Source organism: Mus musculus, chromosome 12 (genome assembly GCF_000001635.26).
Source record: "Mus musculus strain C57BL/6J chromosome 12, GRCm38.p6 C57BL/6J".
In the NCBI taxonomy this organism is placed as follows: Eukaryota; Metazoa; Chordata; class Mammalia; order Rodentia; family Muridae; genus Mus; species Mus musculus.
Genome location: NC_000078.6, coordinates 52445743 through 52462284, shown reverse-complemented (window position 1 = coordinate 52462284; position 16542 = coordinate 52445743). Strand labels below are relative to the sequence as shown.

General features: G+C 43.4%; 1 long non-coding RNA gene across 3 annotated transcripts; it reads right to left on the bottom strand.

The window, feature by feature from the left end:
* Positions 1-8393: 8393 nt before the first annotated feature.
* Gm35071 lies at positions 8394-15894 on the bottom strand. Of its 3 annotated transcripts, none has more exons than XR_872749.2 (3): positions 13112-15894; positions 8660-8951; positions 8394-8510 (listed from the first exon to the last, which is right to left on the bottom strand). It is a non-coding gene; the product is annotated as a predicted gene, 35071 (long non-coding RNA). The 3 variants fall into 3 exon arrangements; XR_872750.2 differs by having other exon boundaries at positions 13762-15894; XR_381586.3 differs by having other exon boundaries at positions 14385-15894.
* Between the last annotated feature and the right edge of the window lie 648 nt (positions 15895-16542).

Sequence of the window (16542 nt, the reverse complement as noted above, 5' to 3'; positions counted from 1 at the left end):
GTGGTAAGGCCCTTCTGTTGAAGACAATACTTACATATCTCATTGAACATGGAGAAGTCAAGGTGGTGCCTAATTAGAGCCATCACCCATGCTGACTAGTTTTCGTGGTACTTGAAGGTACCCTGCACAATACCAAAGGAGGAAAGTATCCACCAACCAAGCCATACACCTGGCAGTCTATACTGTTGACCAGCCTGCATGATAACCTAGGATAATAGTGGCACAAATGTTGTGAGAGTAACCAATCATTATCTGACTGGATTCAAGACCCCCTCCATGAAACGGAACCCACGTCTGACACTGTTTGGGTGGCTAAGAATCTGTGATTACATAGGTCATAGGCCTACAGGAAAACTAAGTACATAGCAATACATGACTCCTAACAACGTTCTACTATACTTATACTATACCGAGTAATCAGTGTCTCACTCAGCCATTGTCAGAGAAGCATCCTCTTTCAGTAGATGGACACTAGTACAGAGACCCACAACTGGACAATGCGTAGAGAGTGAAAGACCTTGAAATATTTAGTCCTAAATGGGATGTCTTCACCAAACTCATCCCCTCACGGCTCAGACAATTATGTGGAAGGAGAGGCAAAAGCTTGTAGGTTCCAGAGAGGATGAGATACCAAGAAAATATTCACTAACACACATATGAACTCAACAGAGACTGTGGCAGTATGCACAGGTCCAAGCCAAATGGGGTCCCGGCACTGAGAGGGGGAAATGGATATGATCTCCCATCCCTAGTCAAGCAGCTAGCCCCAACTAAAAACAATTTGCAAAGGAAATTTAATTTTCTTCGTTGGAGTATCACTGGGTATATAAGCCACACTTAAGGATAGATCCGGTGCTCAGTAGTAGACAGACAACAAAAAATGAGCTCAGTTGGTATTTTCTTTTTTTTTTTCCTTTAAAAAATTATTTTTAATTTGTGTTTTACACTCCATATTTCATTTCTTGCTCCTCCCATCCACCTTCCGTCTGCTCCACAGCCCACACCTCCTTCCCACCCTACCCCATCTCCACGTGGATGCCCTCACCCCCCCACCTGACCTCTAAATGCTCTGGGCCTCCAGTTTCTTGAGGGTTAGGTGCATAATCTCTGAATGAATACAGACCCAGACGTCCTCTACTGTATGTGTGTTGGGAGCCTCATACTAGCTGGTATATGCTGTCTGTTTGGTGGTCCAGTGTTTGAGAGATCCTGGGGGTCCAAATTAATTGAGACTGCTGGTCCTCCTGCAGGATCGCCCTTCTGCTCAGCTTCTTTCAGCCTTCCCTAATTCAACAACAGGAGTCAGCTGCTTCTGTCCATTGATTGGGTGCAAATATCTGCATCTGACTCTTTCAGCTGCTTGTTGGGTCTTTCGGAGAGCAGTCATGATAGGTCCCTTTTTGTGAGCCTCCATAGCCTCAGTAATAGTGTCAGGCCTTGGGACCTCCTCTTGAGCTGGATCCCAGTTTGGGCCTGTCACTGGACCATCTTTTCCTCAGGCTCCTCCCCATTTCCATCCCTGTAATTCTTTCAGAGAGGATCAATTATGGGTCAGAGATGTGACAGCGGGATGTGAACCCCATCCCTCACTTGATGTCCTGCCTTCCTGCTGGAGGTGGGGTCTATAAGTTCCCTCTCCCTACTGTCGGGCTTTTCATATAAGGTCCCTCTCTTTGAGTCCTAGGAGTCTCTCACCTCCCAGGTTTCTGATGCATTCTGGGGGAGTTCCCCCAACCCCATATTTCCTAAGGTTGCCTGTTTACATTCTTTCTGCTGGCCCTCAGGGCTTCAGTCCTTTCCCCTTATCCTATACCAGATCAGGTTCCCCTCTCCTCCCCCACTCCCCAAATCCATCTACTATCCCTCCCTCCCTCCCAACTTGTGATTGCTTTCTTCGATCTCCCAAGTGGGACTGAGGTGTCCTCACTTGGGCACTTCAGCTTGCTGAGCTTTTTGAATTCTGTGGACTGTATCTTGTGTATTCTGTACATTTTTGTTTTTTGTTTATCTTTTTGTTTTTTTGTTTTTTGGTTTTTTTTTGCTAATACCCACTTAGTGAGTACATACCATGTATGTCCTTTTGGGTCTGAGTTACCTCACTCAGGATGATATTTTCTAGTTCCATCCATTTGCCTGCAAAACTCAGGATGTCCTTATTCTTAATAGCTGAGTAGTATTCCATTGTGTAAATGAACCACATTTTCTGTATCCATTCTTCTGTCTTGAGACATTTAGGCTGTTTCCAGATTCTGGCTATCACAAATAAGGCCACTATGAACATAGTGGAACCTGTGCCATGGTGGGGAATCTTTTGGTATAACTCGGTATAACTGGGTCTTCAGTAGATCTATTTCCAATTTTCTGAGGAACCTGCAGATTGATTTCCAGGGTGGTTGTACCAGTTTGCAATCCCAACTGCAGTGGAGGAGTGTTCCTCTTTCTCCACATCTGTTGTCACCTGAGGTTTTGATTTTTGCCATTCTGGTTGGTGTAAGGTGGAATCTCAGGATCATTTTGATTTTCACTTCTCTGATCACTAAGGATTTTGAACACTTCTTTAGGTTCTTCTCAGCCATTTGAGATTCCTCAGTTGTGAATTCTCGGTTTAGTTCTATACTCCATTTTTTGATTTCGTTGTTTGGCTTTCTGGCGATTAACTTCCTGAGTTCTTTATATATTTTGGATATTAACCCTCTATTGGATGTGGGGTTAGTGAAGTTTTTTTCCCAATCTGTAGGTTGCAGATTTGTCTTATCGACTATGTCCTTTGCCTTACAGAAACTTTCCAGTTTCATAAGGTCCCATTTATCAATTGATGATCTTGGAGCATGAGCCATTGGAGTTCTGTTTAGGAAATTTCCCCCTGTGCCAATGAGTTCAAGGTGCTTTCCCACTTTCTCTTCTATTAGATTCAGTGTATCTGGTTTTATGTTGAGGTCCTTGAACCACTTGGACTTGAGCTTTGTACAAGGTGACAAATATGGGTCATTTTCATTCTTCTACATACAGATAGCCTCAGTTGGTATTTTCACAGATTCTTTGTTTACCTGTTTGTTCTTACCTCTCTGGACTTTTGCTTATATATTATCATTTCCAATTTTGTGTTTTTATGTTTTGTTTTGTTGTTGGTTTTGTGTATATGTATGTGTGTATTTCCTGTGTTTTTCTTTTTAAAAACTATTTTTACCCTGTTCATTTTCTAGAGAGAGAGAGAGAGAGAGAGAGAGAGAGAGGTGGCACAGTATTGGATGAGTGGAGAGGTGGGGAGGTTCCAATAGGAGATTGGGGAGAGGAAACCGTAATCAGAAGATATTGCATGGTAAATTATTTTCAATAAAAACTACAAATGTTTGAGAAAAGGTGCTCAGAACCCTGATTTGGTGTATGTGTGTGTGATAATATCATATATGTGTGATATATAAATGGTATATATTTATATATCATGTATCAACAAAATATATACAATGAAGTAGGAAGATAAATACCAAGATCATTATGGCAGTCTCAGCTTACAGCTATGTAAGAGATTTTAAGTTATGACTCTTGAAAATATATTTTTTTAATTATATAGTAAATTGTCAATAGGCTAATGCTCCCCTTCATTCCAAACTCATGCAAACAAGCTTAATGAGAATCAGTGGGAATGAAAGAAAATATGTGTGTGTGTGTGTGTTCTTCATCTGTGGAGATTTACAAATTATGACTCTCCTATATTTACTTTGGCCAGAAGTTTTATTGTCAGACTGAATCTAGACTGAGTTTAAAAGGGGGGTTAGAAAATTATCTTCCTGAGTCGGGTAACTCAGACCCAGAAAGACAAACATGGTATGTACTCACTTATAAGTGGATATTAGCTGTAAAGTAAAAGACAGCCATGCTACAGTCCAGAGACACTAAGCAACAAAGAAGGCTTGGAGGGGAGGGGATACAAAAGTCTCCTGGGGGACAGGAAACAGAATAGATTTTGACTTGGGACAGAGTTGGAAACAGGAGGGATCAGATGGGGAAGGGGAACACTTGGAGAAATGACTGGAACTGGGGGTGGGGGGCATTCCAGGGGTGACATGGAAACCTAGTGCAATGGAAACTCCTGGAATCTAAGAGAGTAACCCTAGCAGAGTAGCAATGAGGGGCATGGGATCATCTTCTGTAACCAGGCAAAGCCTCAAGTGGAGGGACTGAGACATTAACCCAGCCACAAATCCTTCAACACACAGTCTGCTCTGTCTGCAAAGTGCTCTTGGACTGGAGCCTAACATAAGCATCGTTAGAGAGACCAGAGAGAGACTTCATCCAGCAATAGATGAGGGCAGAGGCAGAGCACCACAGCCAAACACTGCTAGGCAGAACTCAGGGAGTCCTGCTGAGGAGGGGGCCTACTGGGTTGCCTTGTCCAGCCTTGACGTGATGCTATGTGGCCTTATTGTAGATTGTTATGCCATGTTTCACTGATGTTCCTCGGAGGCCTGCTCCTTTTGAGGGAAGGCAGAGAAGGGATGGATTTGGGGAAGAGGGGAGTGAGGGAGGCTGATGGGGGAAGGGGAGAAACTGCAGTTGGGATGTAATATGGGGGAAGAATGATTTTTTTTTTCTAATTTAAAAAAGAAAAAAGGCAAGGCATTTCAGAAATCATTATCTACATATAAATAGTGCAGACCTTCAAAGGATACTTTTACTTTCTACATTCAGCAATCCTGACCATTTTAATATTATATATGCAGGAAGTATTATCTTCCTTTTCCACGTTATTATTTCTTTGAGTGATATCATAGACCGCAGGATCATGGAACTCAGAATTTTTTCTTTTTCTTCAAAGAACTTCAAGATAAAATTACGCCTTTTTAAAATCAGCTTATCACTGACTGGCCTCTCCTTGGAGTATTAAAGTTGCAAGAACTTCTACAGACATCATCTACTACTTACAGAGGGGAAATTTAATTATTATGGTAAAGAGACAGTAGCAGTGTACCTGGGATTGCTGGGAGGCACAACTGGCATGACACTACATGGCGCCTTGCAACAGCGCAGCCTCTGAGTCACTCCACTTCCAAGTCTCCACTTGGTGTGGGTGAAGCCTTTTGCAGCCTTTTGCAGTCTCATTAGAACCAGAAAGTCTTTTCTTCAGACTATTTGGTACACTGAGTCTCAAGCTGCTGATTTGGAGAACACATCAGTTCCACATCGTGGAAGAGAGACTAGAACAGACTACATTGGATCCAAGCACTAGTTTTTACACGGGCCTGGGATAAGACATGTAAGGAGCCCTGGGAATTGTTAACTCAAATCTATTCATGTGATGTCAAAGACATGTAAAAATGGGGGAGGGGAGAGGTGTGCCTTAATATGTTTCCCAGACTGGTCTCCAACTTCTAGGGTCCAGTGATCTTCCTTGTCTCTGCCTCCCGAGTACTGCCACTGCATGCAGCTCAAAAACATTTAAAAGCAGATTTTAATGCAGGTAGAGTTCATCTCCAGCATTTCTACCTGTGCAATTCAATAAGTTTCCTCCCCAGTCTCATTGTTTATGGGATGGGCTTGATAAAAATAAGTCCCGCCTTACTAGCTGTGGGGTTTTTCTTCTTCTTCTTTCTACTTTACCCAGGTTAAAAAAGGAAATTTTATCTTTTCTCGGATGTTCTTTCCGGTGTCAAGAACAACCTGAGACTCATATCGCAACCCAGCAAATCTTCTTTAATATATAAGTGAATAAAAGAACACCTGAGAAATTCTTAACATAAAGCCTAACAAAGATTAAAAATAATAGGTGCACAATAAAAATTAGCATTAAAAAACAATCTAGGTCTTTGAGGTATTTCTCAGATGAAGGTTCATATGTGATTGACATTACATTCTCTGGGGAGTGGATTTGCATAACTGTTTTCTATCTCCATCTGCTTTTCTAATGTGACCAGCATGTTCCTCCTTCCCTGTTGTACCTGTTCGCATTCTGTATAACCTGTTGTACTGTTGACTATACCTTGGGAAATTATGGATCACTTCATGGGCCTCAGGATTGAGTCCAGTAAGGAAACTGAGACCCAAATATTAAGTGGTTTTCTAAAGCCATCTAACGATCACCAGTCTGAGTTCCAGAATGAGAGACAAACATCCCTCGCTAAATGGGCAGTACGCTGTTGTTCAGTGTTACAGTGTATTATACTCAAATCCCACCTGCATTCTCTGCACTGAAGTCTGCACCACGCTACAGTACTCATCTTATATTCTCTCTGTGGTGGTTTGAATGCTTGGCCAAATGGCATTATTTGAAGGTGTGGCCTTGATGAAGGAAGTGTGTCACTGTGGGTGTGGGCTCTAAGACCCTCCTCCTAACCACATGGGAGCCAGTCTTCTAGCAGTCTTCAGATGAAGACGTAAAACTCTCAGCTTCTGCTGCACCCTGCCTGCCTGGATGCTGCCACGCTCCCGCCTTAATGATAACGGACTGAACCTCTAAACCTGTAAGCCAGCTCCAATTAAATGTTGTTCTTATAAGAGTTGCCTTGGTCATGGTGTCCACATCAGTAAAACCCTAAGACAGAAGTTGGTACCAGGGACTGGGGTGTTGCTGTGATGGGCCTGACCATTTTGTTTGGAGGAATGTGAATTTGGGGACTTGGGATTTGAAAAATTGGTGGAAGGCTTTAGGTTTAGCTTAATGAGTTGTCCTAGTAGGAATGTGGCAGACTTTGTTGCTGAGGGTGATTTGAATTGTGCAGACCTAGCCCAAGAGGTTTCAGTGGAGAAGAATTTCAGTATGTGGCATAGAGACTATTTTTATGGTATTTTGGTGAAGAATGTGGCTGTTTTTTGCCCTTGTCTGAAGAGTCTACTTGAGGCTAACATAAAGAGATTTTTATTAATTGCATTGACAGTGGAAGTCTCAAAAGAGCCCAGCGGGGACTTTGTTTTCTGGTTTAGTCTTTTTGTTGTTGTTTTCAAGACAGGGTTTCTCTGTATAGCCCTGACTGTCCTGGAACTCACTTTGTAGACCAGGCTGGCCTCGAACTTAGAAATCCGCCTGCCTCTGTCTCCCAAGTGCTGGGATTAAAGGCGTGCATCACTGCCTCCCGGCTCTGGTTTAGTCTTATGAAGAGCATTTTAATGAAAAGGAGCAACTGAAAAAGGAAAAATATAAACTGTGTGGTTTAAGTAATAAAAGGGCATGAGGAAGTGAAATGGAGCTGAATCCTGTATTTAAGGAGATAAAGAGATTAAGGGAATGGTGATTGACAGGGCAAGATCCCACCCAGCTAAGCTTATTGTTTGTGTTTGCAGTTGAACAAGAAGTAGTTTGGACTTTTAATCTGGAGTGAACTACAATCTAAGAAATGGAGAGCACGCTTGAGATCCAGATCTTGAGGCTGGAAGTCATAGGCTTTTGACCTGGATCTTGAGGAACAGTGGCCATGAAAAGGTTAGGCCCAGGCATGGTGGTACACACCTTTAATCCCAGGAGAAGACTGGCTCCCATGTGGTTAGAAGGAGGGTCTTAAACCCACACCCACAGTGACATACTTCCTCTAGCAAGGTCACACCTCTAAATAGTGCCACTCCCTGGGCCAAGCATATTCAACCTACCACAGTCTGCTTAATGACATAAGTGAGAAGGCCCCCTGAACATAGTCTAGCCACTACATCTGGTCAATCCAGAAACACAAGGGTCTTTGGCAAACAGAAGACATGAGTTAATGCAATAGAGCTTTCCATCTACCCTCTTGGAGGCTCCTGGTGGGATCCACCCTAGTTGCTTCCATTCATGGCATCATCTGCAGCTGGATAGCAGTCTAGACAAACTCCAAATGACTAACTTTCCCTGCCTCAAGTCACGGCTGCCTCTTCCCAGGTGTGTTACTCTTTTGTTTACTATTGAAAACATCTGTGTCATTTCTTGTGAGCCCATCAAACAGGTGCTGTGTTTCACACCAAAAGGTGGCTACATTTCAGCAGGTGGAGGTGTAAAGAAGGAGATGGCATCTAAATATAAGTTAGACTGGAACAGGAACCTCTAACAGACAGAGAGGTGCTACTAAGCTTGGTGTTCTGCTTTCGTTCTTCCCCACCCCTGGCAGGTTTTCAAGGATTTGGGGAAAGCATAAGAATAATGTGTTTACAAACACGGCTCTGTGTTTATGACACCTTCTGGTTTTTCTGTTATGCTGAATAAAAAGAGGAAGTTTCTCTCAATGTGGGGAAGCAGTACCATCTGAGATAGCTCCCACAGTCTTTTAGCAACTCATTGGATAACAGCATCAGCAGATGAAGCTGTTTTTCTGGCGAGTGTAATGTTCTAAGCCTTAGTAGAAGAAAGAGGCAGCACCGCTGTATTAGACTATGGGGACTAACGGGTCCCTGTCATAGTTTTCTAGTGTTGTGATAAGACACCTTGACCAAGGTAACTTAAAAAAGGAAGTGTTTATTTTGGGGCTCACAGTTTCAAAGGGTTAGAGTCCATGATGGCCGAGGCCAGGGCATGTCAGCAGGACTGGCACCTGAACATCTTGAGGTCACATCTTGAGACACAGCCACAAGGCAGAGAGAGAGAGAGAGAGAGAGAGAGAGAGAGAGAGAGAGAGAGAGAGTGAGCCTCTGACAATCACTCAAGTCTTTTGGAATCTCAAAGCTCACCCCCAATGACACACCTCATCCAACAAGACCATACCTTCAAATCCTTCCCAAACAGTTTCAATGGAAGAACAAATATTCAAACATATGAGCCTATGAGGCTATTCTTATTCAACCCCCAAACTTCATTGATTTTTTTTTTTTCATGTAATAGTACAGGAGAGGTGATCTGCACAGCCATTTTCTTCCACGTCATGATGTCTTTTCCACATTGTGGTCCGATTGTTCTTGGGAGCCTTGAAGTCACTGGCATCATGCTGGCTTAAAGGGGTGAGTGTGGAAGTAGCACTCTGCCTCAGGTGAAACTCCAAATGGGAACATAAATTCCCCTGTAAAAAAAAATCAGGTGGTTCCCTATGGGAGCAAGGATGGGCAATGCAACAACCCGCTAAAGAGAACCAGCCACAACTGTGTTCTCTGAAGGTAGAGAAGAATAAGGGAGTACAGCTAGCCATCTCCCCCAGGGCAGTGCAAATAGCCAGAAAGCCATTGTGAAGCCCAGTGGCTTATAATTCACCAGTCATGTGAAATTGGACCTTATTTTCCTTTTCTGAGCCCCCTTCCTTACATGTAAATTAGGGGGGATGGGTCAGTCCATATCATAGGGTTGTCACAAGGTTTACATAAGGTTACACTGAGGTAACTCTTGTCACTATACCCGGTGCCTAACTAGCCCTCAGTAAATGAGGCTCTTTTGTTACTATAGAGCAAGGCTGCCATCTCATTCACTGATTCACTAGTTTCTCTCAGCTTATGAGACACAAGTATCTCTATTAATCAAACTCTTTTAGAGTATGAGTAAATAAGAGATAATATTAAAAGCAATCTGAGCAGCATTGTGACTCAGTGTCACTCTTTTCTGTTGCATATCTGCTTTTCTGGTGTCGTTTGCTGTCTTCTATGAGCTCCGCTGTGTTCAGCTGTCTTTGACTCAGGTACCTGAAGAGAGCTGACTGACAGGTAGAACTCATGCAATAAAGAACACCCATCACAGACCAGAACCTAGAGCCATAGATGACCTGGTATGAGACAAATGTATTGTGTTCCACATTCAGAAAGGAGCTCAGGTTGGAGTCTTCATCCAGACTAGGAAGTGTGGAGCAAAACACTTAAAAATTCCACCAGCTTTCAACTTGCTTTGGATTCACAGGGCTCCCTAAATCTTACAAATGAATGTTTAAAGTGAAATGTGAATTTCATTAGATCTTGCCTGGGCTCCTTGGCTAAAGTTGGTTGGCCTCTAGGCATGTTCTGTGTGGTCACCAGAGTTTTTGTTTCCATATCAATACAATCATTTTACTTCTGAATTCAACAAGCCAGAATCTAAATGCCCTCCTTCCCGCCAGCTGTTTTCACTCAGTGGCTCTAACACCTCAAGTATTTTTAAGGGAGTGGCTTGGATTTGACCAGAGACAAATCTTAAACAGCAGTCCTAAAATTGGGCTTGCAGCTTCCGTTTCTGATGTCTCTGGATTGGTACGCTTATGGTTCAGAGATTTACCAGGGGCTCCAAAAACAAACAATTCCGATCTTTCTATATAAAATGTATTCAAGCAAACATCAAATAAATTTCTGGGTTTTGCATTTTTAAAGATAAGACTCCAGCTTCTACCTGCTGTCTCTGGCTCATCTTTTAACCCCCTCCCACAATGTCCTACCACGACATGGAACCTTCTCCGTTCTCTCACACCTTTGTGACCTGGCATATGCAGTTGTCAGTTGACATGCTGATCTCTATCCCTTTACCACTTGCCAAATGATCATTTATCCTTTGAGGCTCAACCCAGTTATTCTCTTCCCACAGAGGCTTTTCTGGGATCTGCCCGGCTGCCACCTGTACCTTCCCTCTGTGCCAGGGTCAAACCACTCACCCCTTACCAGATTGCCATAGAATGCAAGTAAACCTCCTTTGTGATGTTTATTTTATGTCCTAGACAGTCTAGAGTTAGTGTCCCAGGCACAGCCATGAGCACCAAAGGCAGAGAACACGCCTTAGCCATCATTTACTTTTCCAGAATACAAGAGAGTGTCTGCCTGACTTAGCATCCACCACTCAGTACCTGTATGTTACATTATTGGAATTCAAAAGCCTGACACCACAGAACAGTCTAGACAGGAGGCAACTCATTTGCCTTTGTGTGTGTCCTTGTAGTGTATTTTCTTTTGAAAATTCCACAGTAGACCTCTTTTAACCTATTCCATAGAAATGTGAAAAAGAAAAAAAAAGTTTACATTTTCTATAAAGCAACATGATGAAAAGTTCCAGTCTTGACCAAGGTCTAGGAAACGTGGATAAAACATATGCTTTTCATGTGACTTTCAAGGGCCCTCTTACACCTTCTCTCTGCTATGCCAATGTCAGCAATCCAGCAAAGAATAGCATTGACAAAGTATGCTAGTTGGAGATGGATGGGATGATTGAAGCCACTTTGCTTCATATCTCCACATATATACATGGACCCTTTGGGGGCTTGGTGATGGTGATGGTGGAGGTTACATTGTTGTTGTTGATGGTGGTGGTAGCGTTGGTGGTGATGGTGGATGGTCATGGTATTGTTGTTGATGGTGGTGTGATGCTGCTTGAGCTTGAACCCAGGGTCCTAGGCTTGCTAAGCAAGAGTTCTACCACTAAGGTACTTCCCTACCCTCATCTTCAGGCTTTTGGAAGCTAAATTCTTGTCCTCCTCTTTCTGGAAGAGCATGCCCACCTTGCACTCTTTCAGACAACTTGGCATGTGGAAATGTGTGTGGGCCCAGTCTGAATGTCAACCCAGTATGACTAGGGGTAGACTGACCTGAGACTTAGCAGGTGAGAGCAGGGACTAAAGACCTTGCAATGCATGGGACAGTTGTTCAAACTGAACTGCACAATGTTCACACCAGGAGAATCCCAACAGTAACAACTGAGTAAGAGACATGGCAATGAGTAGGCTGAAATCCTTCAGTTTTCTCTCTTTATACAAGATGAGCCAAGCCATAGGGCCCCAAAAGGAAGGCCCTGATTCACATTAAGATGGCTCAGCAGGTAAACAAACTAGTGCACTGGCTCTACAAGCTGAGCTCAGTCCCAGATCTCAAAAGATGGAAGGGGACAACAGACTTCTTGGAGCTGTTGCCACGCCCTGCCCACTCCCGATAAACAAACAAACAAATAAATAAATGTAAATTTTTTTAAAAGAAATTTTGACTCAAGGAGATTCGGTATTTTTCTTTTGTGTACAAAATATGGACTTATAGCAAATTGCTAGGATACAGGAGACTCTGGAAAGAATCAATGGGCAAAGGCATTTAGCATGCCATCTTCCTATTAAATATGACATAATAGCAGAATAAAAAGGCCCTTCCTTTGCAATGCATTTAATTTAATAGAATACCAAATAAGAGGTAGGACAGTCTCATCTTCCTGACAAAATTACCTGCAGAGTGAAAACTGAGACATGCACAATTTCATTACCTTCCATTCATAAGGCATGATGCAGGGAGAAGCTCTCTCCTCACCCAGACCTCCAGACAGCCTCACTTATTAGCCTTATTTGTCAGTGTGGATACAGGAAACACTGAGGGGGGTGGGGGAAACACAGCCACAGAGAGCATTTCTCCTTCTAACAGCCCATCCTTTGGAGGAGTTTTCCTTCTCATGGAATATGTTCTCTCAGCTTACTCAAGCATCTTAGCAGCATATAGACAGATGTGTCACTTTGTGACTGACTTCTGCCTTGATGATGATGATGAAGGAAGAGGAGGAGAAGAGGAAGAAAAATAATAAGGACAGGAGGAAGAGGAAGAGGAAAGGAGGAGGAGGAGGAGAAGGAGGAGGAGAAGGAGAAGGAGAAGGAGAAGGAGAAGGAGAAGGAGAAGGAGAAGAAGAAGAAGAAGAAGAAGAAGAAGAAGAAGAAGAAGAAGAAGAAGAAAGAAGAAAGAAAGAAAGAAAGAAAGAAAGAAAGAAAGAAAGAAAGAAAGAAAGAATTTTTTGGCTTTTTTGAGACATGGTTTCTCTGTATAGCTCTGGCTGTCCTGAAACCTGCTTGGTAGACCAGGTTGGCCTTGAATTTAGAGACCTACCTGTTGCTGCCTCAAGTGCTGGGATTAATGGTGTGCACCACTGAGCCCAGTTTTGTGACTGATTTTTATGATGGGAGATATTCTCAGATCCTGACTTGGTGTGTAGACAATCATGGACCTTTAGAACTTCAAAGGCTCTAGGAATCACAGGTTTCACAAATCATGGGATCTAGTTCTCTATTTTACAGATAAGAAAACTGAGTCTCTGGGAGACTGGGAACAGCAGAGCACATGCCTGCTGAGCTTTCGATGTCTACCAGCTACTAAATGTCTGCCACAACTTTAGTTATTTTCTGAATGGATACTGGCAAATTAAAACTCTGCTCATTATATAGCATTTCTAAGCGTTTAGTGCTACTACAACCCTACTCAAAGGAGGGGGGTTGAATTATCCTTTTTATAAAACAGCAACACCGTGACTACCTACCATCGTACTTCAGCAAACAACTTTGCTGCATTCAAATACATCACCACAGAAGGATGGAGCATCATTTCAGCTTCCCCTCTTCTCAGACATGGAACGGCCAGGCAACTCTTTGCACTCACCCCTTCTTCTCCGTCCCATGTGCCACTGCAAATCAACTCAACTCGATGGCTAACATTGGCTTGATGCAAGTTGTTTTAAAGCAGACACAACACCTTCTATTTTAGCATATTATAGTAATAGACTTCAAGTTTAATGAGTTTCCTCTCTAATGTAGCAACTGAGGAGTCTCTTTGAGCTTGTAAAAATGAAATTTCACCTGAGCTTCTAAGAAGGTAGAATAATACTTGGAATGTGACCATGTATCTGAGAGTTTTTTTTTTCTTTCTGAATTGTGAACAGCAAATTGCCTTTTTCCTTCCCATAGTTCTATTCTGTGACCACTGTCAACAGAACAAAATGTCCCTATTTGACAGGTATTGCAGCATTTCAGTAATTAGCTTAAAATACTGTTGATTTTTCTGCCTGCTGCTTTTCCCCGAGGCAGCAAGTATCTAAAAGCTAGGTTTGAGCCATTCAGCAAGCAGGCAGAACCACACCTGTTGTATCTGATTTCCTCCCCCATTAAATCAGAATGAATAATTTAATAAGACCTGTTCCTGCTCAGACATCGGCCTACTGGCTGGAGGACAGGCTGCTGGCAGTTCCACTGTTTCTGGCTGGCTATGAGCAAATACCAGGTCTCTTCTCCCATTGGCAGCAAGCCAAGCAAACCCTGACCTGGACTTCCACCTAGCAGCTCAGTATGCCTCAGACTTCTCCCCTATAACAAAGGCCATTGTTTTTCCTGTACCTGGGACAGACTGTTGGTTGACTACTCACCTGACCTTTTCAGCCTTAAGGTCAATTCCATAAAGCTGCACTTGTATTACAGCCAGGGAAGTCATGTGACCCACATTTAAACAATGAGCCATAAGGTAAGAATCTTCCCAAGGGCTTCTGGGAAATGCCTTCTCTCCTTATAAAGAAGTATTTTGACCCCAGGAGGGTTCTGGAGCCAAGATGCCAGAGCTCAAGACTCCATTCTATATACCATCCTTGCCTGTGTGATGCTAAGAAAGTTATCTCTACCTCTGTTTTCCTTCTCTGGTGTAGAATCAAATGAAATGTCACATACAGACAGCGTTTAGTATAGTGCTTCCTAAAATCTGCTAATTAAGGTTACAAGTGATAAAGAAGAAAGACGTGATGAACAGTCTTGCCTCGTGCTACCCACCTGATGACCATGAAGGAAGATCAAGAGAATGGAGACAGCCTCTCTGTCTTTGCATTCCAGAGACACTGTGATTGGCTAGCTCTACGGAAATGGGATGAGATGAGATTCTTCCTTCTGGCTGTCTGAGACTGATGTTGTTTAATCTGCTCCGGGAACACCATGAAATGGGCTGTGGGACTGATAACAAGCTTGGATGTGAAAGCTAGGGTACAGTGGAGGAGGGGCTTTATCTGTTGGATCTGACAACCAAACAGCAGGCTGTCTTGAGGCTGGCTGCAGTGCACAGACATCTTGACGGACGTGCAAGGCTGTGGGGTCTGATCTGGCAACCCAAAGGCCCATCTGAGGCGCTGCCAGTCTTTTAGAACTCCAGGTGTCACCACACAAAGGGAATGTTGGAGATCCAAAACTACTGCATGCTTTGGGAGGAGACTAAATGACACCCAAAGATTGAACTTCTTTGTCAAGGCCACTGCAAAGCAGCAGCCGGTCTCTGCTCTCCAGGGTGGGCCACACGTATTCCCCGGGGTTGTTTTCTGTATCAGGCCTGGGCAGACCCTTCTGAAAAAAGCTGCTACTGAACCCACAGACAGTGGAGCAAGCAGAGTTATGAAAAGGAATAATGATTCCGGGACTCACTCCTCTCCAAGTGATTGGCTTTAAGCTGAGAGTCTTAGATTTCTGGATTCAACTTTGATGGCAAGCCACTCAGGATTTTGTCCAGGCTGCTCTTTACTGAAACTACTGAACAATCTCTACAGCATAAGGATTAAAAAAGAAAGGTCACCTTGGAGGCCTGTGGGTCCTGGAACAAGAGCCAGCTCAGGTAGGAATGCAGCCTAAGACCCAGCTGCTGTCACCATCAGGCCACAGGGACACTGTTGTCTATATTTCCAGGGCATCTGCAGACACTTTTTTTCCATCACATAAAATTTAGATGAGTAGAAATTTTCTCTAGGGAAATTCAGAAGGAAGGAGAACATAGTCACCGACTGCCTGAATCTTCTTCTGTTCTTATTTTAAGGGACATCGATGTATTTATTTAGCTAAATCCCCACGGTGTCACGTGTAAGGTGTCACAAGGACTGTCGTGGCCTACATTCTCAGAAGAGACCAGAGCCTTCTGGAAGCTGATAGTTCAAGCATTGGTTAATGTGGTTAATGAGTTACCTGAGCGCTGGGCACCCAGTGTTCTGTTAACTCCAGTGACACTGCTTCCCAGAGGAAAGTTAATTTGGCTTTCATATATCCCTGTAGAGTGACCCAGGGCTGCAAGGGACTTGTAGAACTGCCAGGACCAGAGAGCAGTGGAAGCTCTGTAACAGCCTACAGTCCCCAGAATCAGATCTGCCAATCCCGTAAGCCCTGTCCCGTGCTTCTTCAGCCTTAATCCTTCTATTTGAGAAGTCAGTAAAAAGGGTCAGTGCAAAAGGGTGTTGGAAGAAAAGCCCTGGGTCTGTGGAAACCAAGGAAAACAGAGCACATCTGAATTCTGGTGCAGACACAGCACAGCCCCGTCTCTAGGTCGGTATTCATGGCAATAGACCGGGTTCTTCCTAAAAAAAAAAAAAAAGTCTGGATGATACAAACTGCCATGTTCACACATCCCAGGAGAGCTGCAGCAGACCTCAGGGGCAGTGTGAGGAACACAACAGACCAAGCAGTTGTTTACACACTTGATGCTGAAATGAGAGAAGATATGAGACTTTCTGATCTTACAGGCGGCTCATTCATTGCATAGTATGCCAAGTCCAAGCACTAAGGGTAGACTATTCAGAAAGCAAGCCTCTTATCCTCCCAGAATTTAGACTCTAGCAGAAAGACAAAGCCATTCTATACAAAATAAAGAAATGCTTGTGCAGCCCTCGGTGGCAGGAAGTAGCACTGTGCCTGGTGAGCAGGAGGACGGACCAAGTCCCAGCTGCCCACACCTTGTCAGACAGGTCAGGAATTAGAAAAGAGACAGCAGTGTTCTGTTAGCCTCAAAGGCTATCAGTGAGGGTCAGGAACACAAACAGCTTGAGTTGGGCTGAGGTGAACTTTGTGCATAGTTCAAAGTACAATTTCTAGCTTCAAACACCTTTGTCCTTCCAAGCAAAATGATAAAACAAAATGAGTTGAACACTTAAATGTTTTTGAGCTGGATGCCCTACAGTAG